The sequence below is a fragment of the Nerophis lumbriciformis genome, linkage group LG27 (genome assembly GCF_033978685.3).
Source record: "Nerophis lumbriciformis linkage group LG27, RoL_Nlum_v2.1, whole genome shotgun sequence".
Taxonomy (NCBI): domain Eukaryota; kingdom Metazoa; phylum Chordata; class Actinopteri; order Syngnathiformes; family Syngnathidae; genus Nerophis; species Nerophis lumbriciformis.
In genome coordinates this window covers 24,459,012-24,474,984 of record NC_084574.2, presented here as the reverse complement: position 1 = coordinate 24,474,984, position 15,973 = coordinate 24,459,012, and positions in this window count along the sequence as shown.

The window sequence follows — 15,973 nt, the reverse complement described above, 5'->3', positions numbered from 1 at the left end:
TCACCGTCTTCACTGTGTACTGGGGCTTGAATCCAGTGTTTGCAGGACGTCTGACAAACTGTCTGTGGCCCTTAGACCCAAAAAGAACAACCTTACTCTCATCAGTCCACAAAATGTTACGCCATTTCTTTATCGGCCAGTCAATTTGTTCTTTGGCAAATTGAAACCGCTTAAGCACAAGTCTTTTTTTTTTAACGGCTGGTAGCTTGCTGGTAGCTTGGCTTCACATAGACGTGGTCTGATTGTTACAGTACTCACAGGCAATCTTAGATCTTCTTTGATCCTCCCGGAGCTGATCATTGGCTGAGCCTTTGCCATGTTGGTTATTCTCCCATCCATTCCAATAGTCGTTTTTCTTTTTCTTCCTCGCCTTTCTGGTTTTGGCTGCCATTTTAAAGCGTTTGATATCATTTTAGCTGAACAGCCTATCATTTTCTGCACTTCTTTATAGGTTTTCCCCTCTTTTATTAATTTCTTAATCAAAGAACGCTCTTCTTCTGAACAGTGTCTTGAACGACCCCTTTTACTCTGTTTTTCAAGGGCAAATGCACAGCCAGCATATGCAGCGTCAGTTGCCTTGATCCTTAAATAAGGGCCACCTGTTTAACACCTTTTTTTTTCACATAATCAATGACCTCATGAATTGAACTATTTTTTGAACACGCCCCTTTAAGTAAATGATTCTCTTTCACAGAATCAACAGCATGCACGTCATTCCTGTTGGGTCTGTTGGTTTTCTATACTTTTCTGTGGACACCATCAAGTCATAAAACTGGGGTCTCACAGTAAACTTTTGGGGTTCCACTTTTTTGTAAGCGTTTTGAAAACAAAATGATAAATGTAGGCATTATCCTGTTATATCTCACATTCTATATTGTGTTTTGGAAAAAGGTGGTCTTAAACGTGAATAATGTGAACTCACTACACCGGTATGTTTTTGCGCTTTCATGGCAAGTTTATTGACGGATATAAGTAAGAACTTTACACTACTTTATATTAGAAATGGCACTAAAATATTTACTACTAAAACATTTTGATAGATTTTTGTGCTATATTTTCAATGGGACATTTAAAATGTTGATGTAGTTTACTTGAGATGTATCTCTTATGTTTGACTGCCATCTACTGTTCACACTTATAATTAAACCCTCTACCAAATAAAATAGTGTAGCGTCCCGGAAGAGTTGGTACTGCAGGGAATTCTGGGTCTTTGATTGATTGAGACTTTTATTAGTAGATTGCACAGTACAGTACATATTCCGTACAATTGACCACTAAATGGTAACACCCGAATACGTTTTTTCAACTTGTTTAAATCGCGGTCCACGTTAATCAATTCATGGTACAAATATTTACAAACCCCGTTTCCATATGAGTTGGGAAATTGTGTTAGATGTAAATATAAACGGAATACAATGATTTGCAAAACATTTTCAACCCATATTCAGTTGAATATGCTACAAAGACAACATATTTGATGTTCAAACTGATAAACATTTTTTTTTGTTGCAAATAATCATTGACTTTAGAATTTGATGCCAGCAACACGTGACAAAGAAGTTGGGAAAGGTGGCAATAAATACTGATAAAGTTGAGGAATGCTCATCAAACACTTATTTGGAACATCCCACAGGTGTGCAGGCTAATTGGGAACAGGTGGGTGCCATGATTGGGTATAAAAACAGCTTCCCAAAAAATGCTCAGTCTTTCACAAGAAAGGATGGGGCGAGGTATACCCCTTTGTCCACAACTGCGTGAGCAAATAGTCAAACAGTTTAAGAACGTTTCTCAAAGTGCAATTGTAAGAAGTTTAGGGATTTCAACATCTACGGTCCATAATAGCATCAAAAGGTTCAGAGAATCTGGAGAAATCACTCCACGTAAGCGGCATGGCCGGAAACTAACATTGAATGACCGTGACCTTCGATCCCGCAGACGGCACTGTATCAAAAACCGACATCAATCTCTAAAGGATATCACCACATTGGCGCTCAGGAACACTTCAGAAAACCACTGTCACTAACTACAGTTGGTCGCTACATCTGTAAGTGCAAGTTAAAGCTCTACTATGCAAAGCGAAAGCCATTTATCAACAACATCCAGAAACACCGCCGGCTTCTCTGGGCCCAACATCATCTAAGATGGACTCATGCAAAGTGGAAAAGTGTTCTGTGGTCTGACGAGTCCACACTTCAAATAGTTTTTGGAAATATTCGACATCGTGTCATCCGGACCAAAGGGGAAGCGAACCATCCAGACTGTTATCGACGCAAAGTTCAAAAGCCAGCATCTGTGATGGTATGTGGGTGCATTAGTGCCCAAGGCTTGGGTAACTTACACATCTGTGAAGGCACCATTAATGCTGAAAGGTACATACAGGTTTTGGAACAACATATGCTGCCATCTAAGCGCCGTCTTTTTCATCGACGCCCCTGCTTATTTCAGCAAGACAATGCCAAGCCACATTCAGCACTTGTTACAACAGCGTGGCTTCGTAAAAAAAAGAGTGCGAGTACTTTCCTGGCCCGCCTGCAGTCCAGACCTGTCTCCCATCGACAATGTGTGGTGCATTATGAAGCGTAAAATACGACAGCGGAGACCCCGGACTGTTGAACGACTGAAGCTCTACATAAAACAAGAATGGGAAAGAATTCCACTTTCAAAGCTTCAACAATTAGTTTCCTCAGTTCTCAATCGTTTATTGAGTGTTGTTAAAAGAAAAGGTGATGTAACACAGTGGTGAACATGCCCTTTCCCAATTACTTTGGCACGTGTTGCAGCCATGAAATTCTAAGTTAATTATTATTTTCAAAAAAAAAATAAAGTTTATGAGTTTGAACATCAAATATCTTGTCGTGTCTCATTCAATTGAATATGGGTTGAAAAGAATTTGCAAATCATTGTATTCCATTTATATTTACATCTAACACAATTTCCCAACTCATATGGAAACGGGGTTTGTAATACTATCAGCATAATACAGTCATCACACAAGTTAATCATCAGAGTATATTGAAACAGTGTAGGTCTGACTTCTTAGGATATGTACAGCGAGTAGTGAACATAGTGAGCTCAGAAAGCATAAGAACAAGTATATACATTTGATTATTTACAATCCGGGGAGGTGGGATGTGGTGGGGGGAGGGTGTTAGTCTAGGGTTGTAGTTGCCTGGAGGTGTTCTTTTAGTGCGGTTTTGAAGGAGGGTAGAGATGCACTTTCTTTTACACCTGTTGGGAGTGCATTCCATATTGATGTGGCATAGAAGGAGAATGAGTTAAGACCTTTGTTAAATCGGAATCTGGGTTTAACGTGGTTTGTGGAGCTCCCCCTGGTGTTGTGGTTATGGCGGTCATTTACGTTAAGGAAGTAGTTTGACATGTACTTCGGTATCAGGGAGGTGTAGCGGATTTTATAGACTGGGCTCAGTGCAAGTTGTTTTACTCTATTTGTTCTGTAGTGTTTATGTTGTGTTGCGGTGCAAATATTCTCCCGAAATGTGTTTGTCATTGTTGTTTAGTGTGGTTTCACAATATGGCACAGGTTTATAACAATGTTGGCGTTGTTTATACGGCCACCCTTACTGTGACATGTATGGCTGTTGAGTAAGAATGTGGGCTTTGTACCGAGGATGTCGTTGTGGCTTGTGCAGCCCTTTGAGACACTTGTGATTTAGGGCTATATAAATAAAGATTGATTGATTGATTGATTGAATGCCCTTTATATACAGGTAAAAGCCAGTAAATTAGAATATTTTGAAAAACTTGATTTATTTCAGTAATTGCATTCCAAAGGTGTAACTTGTACATTATATTTATTCATTGCACACAGACTGATGCATTCAAATGTTTATTTCATTTAATTTTGATGATTTGAAGTGGCAACAAATGAAAATCCAAAATTCCGTGTGTCACAAAATTAGAATATTACTTAAGGCTAATACAAAAAAGGGATTTTTAGAAATGTTGGCCAACTGAAAAGTATGAAAATGAAAAATATGAGCATGTACAATACTCAATACTTGGTTGGAGCTCCTTTTGCCTCAATTACTGCGTTAATGCGGCGTGGCATGGAGTCGACGAGTTTCTGGCACTGCTCAGGTGTTATGAGAGCCCAGGTTGCTCTGATAGTGGCCTTCAACTCTTCTGCGTTTTTGGGTCTGGCATTCTGCATCTTCCTTTTCACAATACCCCACAGATTTTCTATGGGGCTAAGGTCAGGGGAGTTGGCGGGCCAATTTAGAACAGAAATACCATGGTCCGTAAACCAGGCACGGGTAGATTTTGCGCTGTGTGCAGGCGCCAAGTCCTGTTGGAACTTGAAATCTCCATCTCCATAGAGCAGGTCAGCAGCAGGAAGCATGAAGTGCTCTAAAACTTGCTGGTAGACGGCTGCGTTGACCCTGGATCTCAGGAAACAGAGTGGACCGACACCAGCAGATGACATGGCACCCCAAACCATCACTGATGGTGGAAACTTTACACTAGACTTCAGGCAACGTGGATCCTGTGCCTCTCCTGTCTTCCTCCAGACTCTGGGACCTCGATTTCCAAAGGAAATGCAAAATTTGCTTTCGTCAGAAAACATGACTTTGGACCACTCAGCAGCAGTCCAGCTGGTGTCGGTCCACTCTGTTTCCTGAGATCCAGGGTCAACGCAGCCGTCTACTAGCAAGTTTTAGAGCACTTCATGCTTCCTGCTGCTGACCTGCTCTATGGAGATGGAGATTTCAAGTTCCAACAGGACTTGGCGCCTGCACACAGCGCAAAATCTACCCGTGCCTGGTTTACGGACCATGGTATTTCTGTTCTAAATTGGCCCGCCAACTCCCCTGACCTTAGCCCCATAGAAAATCTGTGGGGTATTGTGAAAAGGAAGATGCAGAATGCCAGACCCAAAAACGCAGAAGAGTTGAAGGCCACTATCAGAGCAACCTGGGCTCTCATAACACCTGAGCAGTGCCAGAAACTCATCGACTCCATGCCACGCCGCATTAACGCAGTAATTGAGGCAAAAGGAGCTCCAACCAAGTATTGAGTATTGTACATGCTCATATTTTTCATTTTCATACTTTTCAGTTGGCCAACATTTCTAAAAATCCCTTTTTTGTATTAGCCTTAAGTAATATTCTAATTTTGTGACACACGGAATTTTGGATTTTCATTTGTTGCCACTTCAAATCATCAAAATTAAATGAAATAAACATTTGAATGCATCAGTCTGTGTGCAATGAATAAATATAATGTACAAGTTACATCTTTTGAATGCAATTACTGAAATAAATCAAGTTTTTCAAAATATTCTAATTTACTGGCTTTTACCTGTATTTGTACATGGGATATCCGAAATCAAATTGAAGATGACAGCATTTCCTGTCATCTTCAATTTAAGGCCATTTTCACCCCTACCGATGCATCAAAAGTATTGAGGTGGGTAAGCTCAACTTTGGAAAACATGGTAAACAAAACGTCGGCCTTCCGGGATTTTGCGTCCTTTCTGATTTCAATGCGTAAAAAGACACAAAAAGTGTGTTAAACGCCAACGCTCCTTCTACTAACCCTTCTAGAAACGTACTTGCAGTGTAGAAGTGGAAATTCTAACAAAAACAGTGATTTATCTTGCTAGTGATGTGGGACTGCTATTATTTTGAACACAACGGTACAATCCATTTTCTACCTCTTGACCCAATGATGAAAAACTTAAAATTCACTGGGTTTTAGTAAACAAAACCACTGCTGTTATACACACCAGCCCTTGGTGGCACTGTTTCATTACCTTCAGTCAGTCAGTCAGTCACAGTTGTAACTTCAGTGCAGCTATTCTGCATACGGCCTCACTTCATGTCATTTCCTGAGGGAGTATCATAAACTAAATTACCTGCTTTACATACTACAAGTGCCTTTTGTAAATTACTATTATTTGTTTAACTTGATCCCCACCACAGCTATTTTGTGAATACCTATTTGGCAGTGTCAATCAAAACGTGTTATTGCAGAGGCATGCCTGTCATACTGTAAAGTACACTGTGCGGGTGCACCATTACAACAAGTCTCCCAACCTTTATCAAGCATGAGAACAACCTCATTACACATAACCATCTCACGAAAAATTCAATGTACCTTTTAGATATAATTGATAGGTATGGGATGGGTACCTTTTCACATTTAAACCAATATGGTGCCGATTTCCAAGTACCTTGTAAATTGGTATAGGGACTTAACAGTACCAATTTCCAGTACTTCTCTGAAATAATAAAATGTATGTTTTTAATTTAACACTGAGCTGATATTTATTGTGCTGTCCAGTTAGTATATCTTGTTTGATAATTCAAGTAGGCATTCATTTCACTTTGTCCTTCATGTGTTGCCGTAGTGAAGAAGTAGTCTTTGCCACTGAGTTGAATGTGCCAGTCTTTGTCTTTGGATGATCCCCACAATGTGTTTATACTGTAAGTTAATCAATTAAAGTTGATTTAATTAGCCCTTGATCACAGCGCCTCGAAGGGCTGTACAAACCACAGTGACATCCCCCTGACAAGGAAAAACCTTGGAAAAGTGGGGGGACCGGTTGCAATGGAGGCCAAGTGGGCTGTATTATTCATGATAATGTGAGAGTCCAGTCCATTTAGGGCAAGGAGAGGGTCGTAGGAGGTCCTTATCCATATCATAGAGAAGTGGTCCACACCTGGTCAGGATTTAGAACAGCCAGCACCTCCTTCAGACTGGAACCTCTCCAGGGATTGTCTGTGGCCACACCAGTAATCTCTCCACGCAGGAGTATTGTACTTATTAAAAAACAGATGTTTTATTGTAACATGCATCTTCGTGGTGGTCTTGAAGAAAAATTTGGAAGTGTTGAAATCGGCATGTTAAATCGCTAATGCTAATCAGTAGTATACATGGCATATAATGTAAATTAGCATCGCGCTATCTTAAAAAGTGGAGCCTTACTTTCGAGCACTTTTTTATCGAAAATAGATGCCGTTTAAGTCAATACCCGGTAGTACCAACGGATTTCGGTCGGTACCTATAAAGCAGGGGTGTCAAACTTATTTTAGCTCAGGGGCCGCATGGAGGAACATCTGCGCACACACGGGCCGGACTATTAAAATCATGGCATTAAAACTAAAAAATAAAGACAACATCAGATTGTTTTCTTTGTCTTACTTTGGCCAAAAATAGAACAAACACATTCTGAAAATTTTACAATGAAAATATAGAAAATAATACTGGCAGCAGTAACGTTTAGATCCATGAAGGAAAGAAGAAAGTGAATGAATGTTTATAACTGAATACATGCATAAAAATGTGTTTTCTTTTGTATTATTTTTTATTAATGAATTAAGTAACGTTTATGACATCCTTTTTCCAAAACACAATATAGAATGTGAGATATAACAGGATAATGCATACATTTATCATTTGTTTTCAAAATGCTTCCAAAAAAGTGGGACTCCAAAAATTTACTGTGGAACCCCATTTTTATGACTTGATGGGACCCCATTTTGAACATTCCTAGCGCCAACACTGATGGAGTATTGGTGCGTGCAAAACAGCAGCGGGTGTCTGTGGCCTGCGGGCCGGTTCTAATACTAATCAAATATCATCCAGGTGTCCATTGATAAAAATAGATACAGACTTTGACATCACTGCTATAAAGGTACCGAGTTCGGTACTCATCCTTACAGAGTGACCTTCTCTAGAGGGCGCCACAAGGATGTTGCGGGGGCTGAAAATCTATGTTCAGTGTTGTACATATGAAGGGGATAAAACCATACCAAAAAAAGTATCAAACAGAACAATAAAGGGGCGCCTTTGAAGATGAAGCAGATTAAAAATGTATCGTCTGCTCTCTAGTGGAAGAGCATTTAATCCAGTGGTGTCAAACTAATTTTAGCTCAGGGGCCACATAAAGGAAAATCTATTCCCAAGTGGGCCTGACTGGTAAAATCATTGCATGATAACTTAAAAATAAAGACAACTTCAGATTGTTTTCTTTTTTTAAAATAGAACAAGCACAAGCTGAAAATATACAAATTATAATGTTGTAGTTTTTTTTTTTTACACTTGCATGTTGTTGTTAATAGTGTTCTATCTTCCTTTGTTGTTATTTCTACTTTCTGAATAAATGATGTTATAATGTTCATGAGTGAAATAGGTGGAATTGAGTCTAGCAGAGTTTTAAAATGCTCCCATCGGTGTTCATTTTTAACCTATCAGAAGATGGAATTAATAATAATATAAATTATTATTATTATTATTATTATTATTTACCCATTTTCCTCAACTGATGTACTAACATCATGTGGTTTATTCTGTACATATCTAGCATCATCTACACCAAAACCTGTGAATTTGGGCTTATTTCATTAGTCACACATGAAGTTGAAGGGGGATACAAATTATTTAATCATATTTACGTGCGCCCAGATAATGTGTCCCCAGACCTCGCGACAGAGGACACAAATAATTGCTATTGCGACATCCAGTGGACACATTTAGAACAGCAGTTTCTTTCATTAAAATTTCATCTTAATTTTATACTTAGCAAACTCATCTCGCGGGCCAGATAAAACGCGTTCGTGGGACTGATCAGGCCCGCAGGCCGTACGTTTGACACCCCTGATTTAATCGTTCCGCCTTTTTCGAATGGCGGCTTTTACAGTGCAAGCATGAAATTCTGTGTTATATGTGTTTTATGTTGCACGATTGCACCAAGAAAAATTCCTAGTTTGTGAACCCGTTCTCAAACAATGGCAATAAAAACGATTCTGATTCTGGTTCTGAAATAGTTTTTTGACTGTGTATTTGTGCGCCTTTGAAAAATCGAACGCGCGCAACATATTCATCCTCACTTTTAAGGCTTCACAGTGTTTGTTAGTTTTTTCCACCCAGCAATGCCAGTTGTATGCGAATCGTTGATGAGAACAAAACGCTGTGAAAACATACTACCTCTTTGTTTCCTCACCCGGCTCATACTGGGATATGTTCCAGAACAAACAAACCCACCCCACCAGAGGCTTTGACAGGTGCATGTGGTATGCAGTGTGTGAGCCAAGCCATTCTTTGTGTAAACCTTCACTTTATTAAGAGCGCACATTGTGTATCGGTAGCTAATACAAGCCCCGCCCATGTCGGTCCTACTTGGTCTTTGACTCCCGGGATTAAAAGTGGGTGTTGTACTTGAAACCAGTTCTACCTGTTAAACCGGCACCTACCGTCCGGCCGGCCTGCATGCTAATTACCGCAGGAAGGAAGAGACAAATAAAGATGTGTTCCTGCATGCACAGGAGGCCATGATGACATGTGGTCATGTTCCATCTCCCACTCCCACTTACTCACGGCGAGGTTTGATGGCAAGAGAGCGTTTTGCAGAGAGGTTAGGCATTCCTCTCAGCTGGTGTGTCAACGCTAACGCGGCTCACACCATGCAAAGAATGCCCCTTCTCTCCTGTACTCCATTTTCACGTTCCTCCAGATGCCAGCGTCAGGCTTTGGTTAAACTGATGCATCATGACGGAGGTGGTTGGTAACTCACTACATTTACTCCCTTGCATTAACTTAAGACACTTTTGGGATATATTGTACTCGTCAGAGTAGTTGTAATGCAACTTTTACTTTTAAGTTGTATTCCATTTATTTATATCAGTACCTCTTAGAATTTGCGATTTCACGATCGCACTAATTCATGCAAATTTGGTGAATCCCGGCAATTCCTTTTCAACTTATATTCAATTGAATAGACTGCAAAAACAAGATACTTAACGTTCAAACTGGAAAACTTAAATTTTTTTGCAAATATTAGCTCATTTGGAATTTGATGCCTGCAACATGTTTCAAAAAAGCTGGCACAAGTGGCAAAAAAAAATTTGAGAAAGTTGAGGAATGCTCATCAAACACTTATTTGGAACATCCCACAGGTGAACAGGCTAATTGGGAACAGGTGGGTGCCATGATTGGGTATAAAAACAGCTCCCATGAAATGCTCAGTCATTCACAAACAAGGATGGGGCGAGGGCCACCACTTTGTCAACAAATGCGTGAGCAAATTGTCAAACAAAGAGCAACATTTTATCAACAAGCTATTGCAAGGAATTTAGGGATTTCACCATCCAAGGTCCGTAATATCATCAAAAGGTTCAGAGAATCTGGAGAAATCGCTGCACGTAACATTGAATTCCCGTGACCTTGGATCCATCAGGCAGTACTGCATCAAAAAGCGACATCAGTGTGTAAAGGATATCACCACATGGGCTCAGGAACACTTCAGAAATACCACCGTCAATAACTACAGTTCGTTGCTACATCTGTAAGGGCAAGTTAAAACTCGACTATGCAAAGCGAAAGCCATTTATCAACAACACCCAGAAACGCCGCCGGCTTCGCTGGGCCCGAGCTCATCTAAGATGGACTGATGCAAAGTGTAAAAGTGTTGTGTTGTCTGACGAGTCCACATTTCAATTGTTTTTGGAAACTGTGGACGTCGTGTCCTCTGGACCAAAGAAAAGAACCATCCGGATTGATTTTGGCGCAAAGTTCAAAAGCCAGCATCTGTGATGGTATGGGAGTGTATTAGTGCCCAAGGCATGGGTAACTTGCACATCTGTGAAGGCACCATTAATGCTGAAAGATACATACAGGTTTTGAAGCAACATATGTTGCCATCCAAGCAACGTTATCATGGACGCCCCTGCTTATTTCAGCAAGACAATGCCAAGCCACGTGTCACAACAGCGTGGCTTCATAGTAAAAGAGTGCGGGTACTAGACTGGCCTGCCTGTAGTCCAAACTTGTCTCCCAATGAAAATGTGTGGCGCATTATGAAGCGTAAAATACAAAAATATAAATATACAATTGGATGTAAAATCCCCTGAAGAGCAGGAAAACCTGCGAAACAGGCTTGTAAAGATGAAATAGCCTGTTTTTTTTCCTGACCTAACGTATAATCCGCTCTACCCCGGTATTGAGCACTGTATAACGGATAAACCACAGAAACCTCGACTAATATATATATATATATATATATATATATATATATATATATATATATATATATATATATATACATACATATATATACTGCAAATTTTGTGATTTTGTAATAAAATCGCAACCTGGACAACATCTTGGAGACACCGTCTACTCTGCATGGCAAAGCATGATGAATTTGAGGACCACAATTGGAAATTTAGAGTAAAAACTTTCAATTTGTTTTGGATCGCTCAAACACAGACATTCTAATATGGATTGTTTCCCATGGCTGCAAGAGACCTGGTAAGGTCGTCGTTTAAAAATGTTGAGGACAGTGCAGCAAATACGCAATAAACTCCTTCTCTATCTCTCATGGACACACACCTGTTGTTTGTTGACATTTGTTGGACTGACTGGCTGTGTTATCGCATTTGTGACAGCACCAAGTTCGCGGAACACAGCCACTCTGCAGGCTTAACCACACATACGCATCCACGGAAAATAAATGCCACACTGACACGTGCCACCATACCCCATATTCAACGCCTTCGACGCTTCACACCATGTGGTAGGACAGAAAACAAAGAAGTGCCCCTAGTGGCTGGCAGCTTGGGGCCTAATTTTTGCCCCTTGCCCCCTTGTTACAAGTCTTGCTTTGTATGTTGTCACTGTAATAATAATAGGCCCTATGGAGGAATGGTTTACCAAATTTTTATACTGATACCATGTAAATAAACTGACAATATTTGGTCACAGTTATAATATCAAATAGTAACTAATTGAAATACAAAGCAATCTAATACAAAACCCAAAACCAGTGGAGTTGGCACGTTGTGTAAATGGTAAATAAAAACAGAATACAATGATTTGCAAATAATTTTCAACTTATATTCAATTGAATAGACTGCAAAGACAAGATATTTACAAATCAAACTGGAAAACTTTCGCAAATATTAGATCGTTTGGAATTTGATGCCTGCAACATGTTTCAAAAAAGCTGGCACAAGTGGCAAAAAAGACTGAGAAAGTTGAGGAATGCTCATCAAACACTTATTTGGAACATCCCACAGGTGAACAGGCTAATTAGGAACAGGTGGGTGCCATGATTGGGTATAAAAGCAGCTTCCACGAAATGCTCAGTCATTCACAAACAAGGAGGGGGCGAGGGTCACCACTTTGTCAACAAATGCGTGAGCAAATTGTCGAACAGTTTAAGAGCAACATTTTATCAACGAGCTATTGCAAGGAATTTAGGGATTTCACCATCCACGGTCCGTAATATCATCAAAAGGTTCAGAGAATCTGGAGAAATCACTGCACGTAACATTGAATGCCCGTGACCTTGGATCCATCAGGCAGTACTGCATCAAAAAGCGACATCAGTGTGTAAAGGATTTCACTACATGGGCTCAGGAACACTTCAAAAATACCACCGTCAGTAACTACAGTTTGTTGCTACATCTCTAAGTGCAAGTTAAAACTCGACTATGCAAGGCGAGAGCCATTTATCAACAACACCCAGAAACGCCGCCGGCTTCGCTGGGCCCGAGCTCATCTAAGATGGACTGATGCAAAGTGTAAAAGTGTTGTGTGGTCTGACGAGTCCACATTTCAAATTGTTTTTGAACTGTGGACGTCGTGTCCTCCGGAAAGAAAGAACCATCCGAATTGATTTTAGCGCAAAGTTGAAAAACCAGCATCTGTGATGGTATGGGGGTGTATTAGTGCCCAAGACATGGGTAACTTACACATCTGTGAAGGCGCCATTAATGCTGAAAGGTACATACAGGTTTTGAAGCAACATATGTTGCCATCCCAGCAACGTTATCATGGACGCCCCTGCTTATTTCAGCAAGACAATGCCAAGCCACGTGATACAACAGCGTGGCTTCATAGTAAAAGAGTACGGGTACTAGACTGGCCTGCCTGTAGTCCAGACCTGTCTCCCATTGAAAATGTGTGGTGCATTATGAAGCCTAAAATACCACAACGGAGACCCCGGACTGTTGAACAACTTAAGCTGTACATCAAGCAAGAATGGGAAAGAATTCCACCTGAAAAGCTTCAAAAATTGGTCTCCTCAGTTCCCAAACGTTTACTGAGTGTTGTTAAAAGGAAAGGCCATGTAACACAGTGGTAAAAATGCCCCTGTGCCAACTTTTTTGCAATGTGTTGCTGCCATTAAATTCTAAGTAATGATTATTTGCAAAAAAAAATTACGTTTCTCAGTTCTAACATTAAATATCTTGTTTTTGCAGTCTATTCAATTGAATATAAGTTGAAAAGGATTTGCAAATCATTGTATTCTGTTTTTATTTATGAATTACACAACATGCCAACTTCACTGGTTTTGGGTTTTGTACAAAAACAATATGATTTATATAATAAAGTTAAATTGTTCATAAAAAGTCAGGCTTTTGTCCGCAATGTCCAACAGTCAAAAAGTTGTCCTCTCGGTAAATGATGAATTCGTGAGGGTCAGGCAATCCCTTTTGGTCCATTTCAACAATATACAGTATAGATAATAAAAAAATGTCAGTATTTATCACACGCCGACAACATGAACACATCGGCTTTAGCGTTAGCTTGTTAGCATTAGCATTCTGTTCACTCGGGCTGAGGCTAATAACTACACAAATGGAGTGTCACTGACTACTTTTACAACATGTAATAAAGTAAAAAGTTAATATTTGATTTCATTTAACTTCTTTCCTCTTGTGTGCGGCTTCCTTTTCTTCCACATTTATCCAATGAAGTTGGAGTAGTAAGCACCTGAGGTCTCCGCAAAAATACGTTTAAAAGATTCTGTCCACTTCTCGTAGCTTCCCGTATTGAAATGAAGTTCGTAAGAATAATAAACAACAATAAACTGCATATAGTTTAGAGACTACGGCTGAGTAAAAACACTGCAAGATAGTTCCACCGATCAGCGTTCTTCAGCACAAAAAGGCTCCACAAAACTTCCGGCCTTTCGAAAACTCCTTTCATTCTTCTTTCTCTCTGTTGTCAACTTTGTGGTACAAAACACAAAACCAGTGAAGTTGTAGCACATGGCTTGGCATTGTCATGCTGAAATAAGCAGGGGCGTCCATGATAACGTTGCTTGGATGGCAACATATGTTGCTCCAAAACCTGTATGTACCTTTCAGCATTAATGGTGCCTTCACAGATGTGTAAGTTACCCATGCCTTGGGCACTAATACACCCCCATACCATCACAGATGCTGGCTTTTGAACTTTGCGCCGGATGGTTCTTTTCCTCTTTGTTCACGACGTCCACAATTTCCAAAAAAATGTTGAAATTTAAACAATTTTCCACTTTGCATCAGTCCATCTTAGATGAGCTCGGGCCCAGCGAAGCCGGTGGTGTTTCTGGGTGTTGTTGATAAATGGTTTTTGCTTTGCATAGTAGAGTTTTAACTTGCACTTACAGATGTGGCGACCAATTGTAGTTACTGACAGTGGTTTTCTGAAGTGTTCCTGAGCCCATGTGGTGATATCCTTGACACACTGATGTCGCTTTTTGATGCAGTACCGCCTGAGGGATCGAAGGTTCGTAATATCATCGCTTACGTGCAGTAATTTCTCCAGATTCTATGACCCTTTTGATGATATTACGGACCGTAGATGTTGAAATCGCTAAATTCTTTGCAATAGCTCGTAGAGAAATAGAGATGTCCGATAATATCGCATTTATCGGCCGATAATATCGGCAGGCTGATATTATCGGCCGATAAATGTGTTAAAATGTAATATCGGAAATTATCGGTATCGTTTTTTTTATTATCTGTATCGGTTTTTATTTTATTTTATTTTTTTATTAAATCAACATAAAAAACACAAGATACACCAACACACACATATATATATATATATATATATATATATATATATATATATATATATATATATATATATATATATATATATATATATATATGTATGAAATACTTGACTTTCAGTGAATTCTAGTTATATATATATTTATTTTATTATATATATAAATAAAAGAAATACTTGAATTTCAGTGTTCATTTATTTACACATATACACACACATAACACTCATCTACTCATTGTTGTACTTGAAAATACAATGCAATATAATTCCGGGGCAATGGCACCTATCAAATACACAGTAATGAAAACACAGTTGTTCTACTAACTGTACTGTGTGTTATGAGAGTAGAGTATGTGTGTGTGTGGCCCTTTAATAGGTGACAGCATGTGAGGTGAGTGACTTCAGTGAGTGTGTGGGCAAGAGAAGAGAGGGAGCGGTAGCGTGAGTGCGGGGAGGGACTAGTTGGTTTTGTGTTGGATTGGCTGTGTGCAAGCAATCAATAAAGCAAGATTTGCAACTAATCGCTGGACTCATCATTCACCCTAAAGTTGTTTGCTGTGGAGACCCACTGCCGGGTAAGGTGAAAGGTGTTGCCCCGAGCATACATCGGCCCTGGAGAAGTGTCTTCCCTGCACTCTTCGACTATGGTCTCGTTCTTCTGCTTTGTCTCCTTGTGTGCGCACACTGGACTCAGGTACGCATGGAGCTGGAGGGGGCGTGGCCTCCAGCTCCGGCTGAATTCCGGGAGATTTTCGGGAGAAAATTTCTTCCGGGAGGTTTTCGGGAGAGGCGCTGAATTTCGGGAGTCTCCCGGAAAATCCGGGAGGGTTGGCAAGTATGTGCAAGGCACTGTTCTAGAACCTCTCTAATTTTCTTTCATCACTTGCCACATAGGCCCTATTTGGATAAGGCTACCATGAACCCTTAATCAGCTCTAATAATATAGCAATCTCTTTCTTTATCATGACAGGTTTTAATTTAATTTGTGCTGGGCTAAACAGGGGTGTCAAACTCATTTTAGTTCAGGGGCCGCATGGAGGAACATATGTGCACACGCGGGCCGGACTATTAAAATCATGGCATTAAAACTAAAAAATAAAGACAACTTCAGATTGTTTTTTTTGTGTTACTTTGGCCAAAAATAGAACAAACACATTCTGAAAAT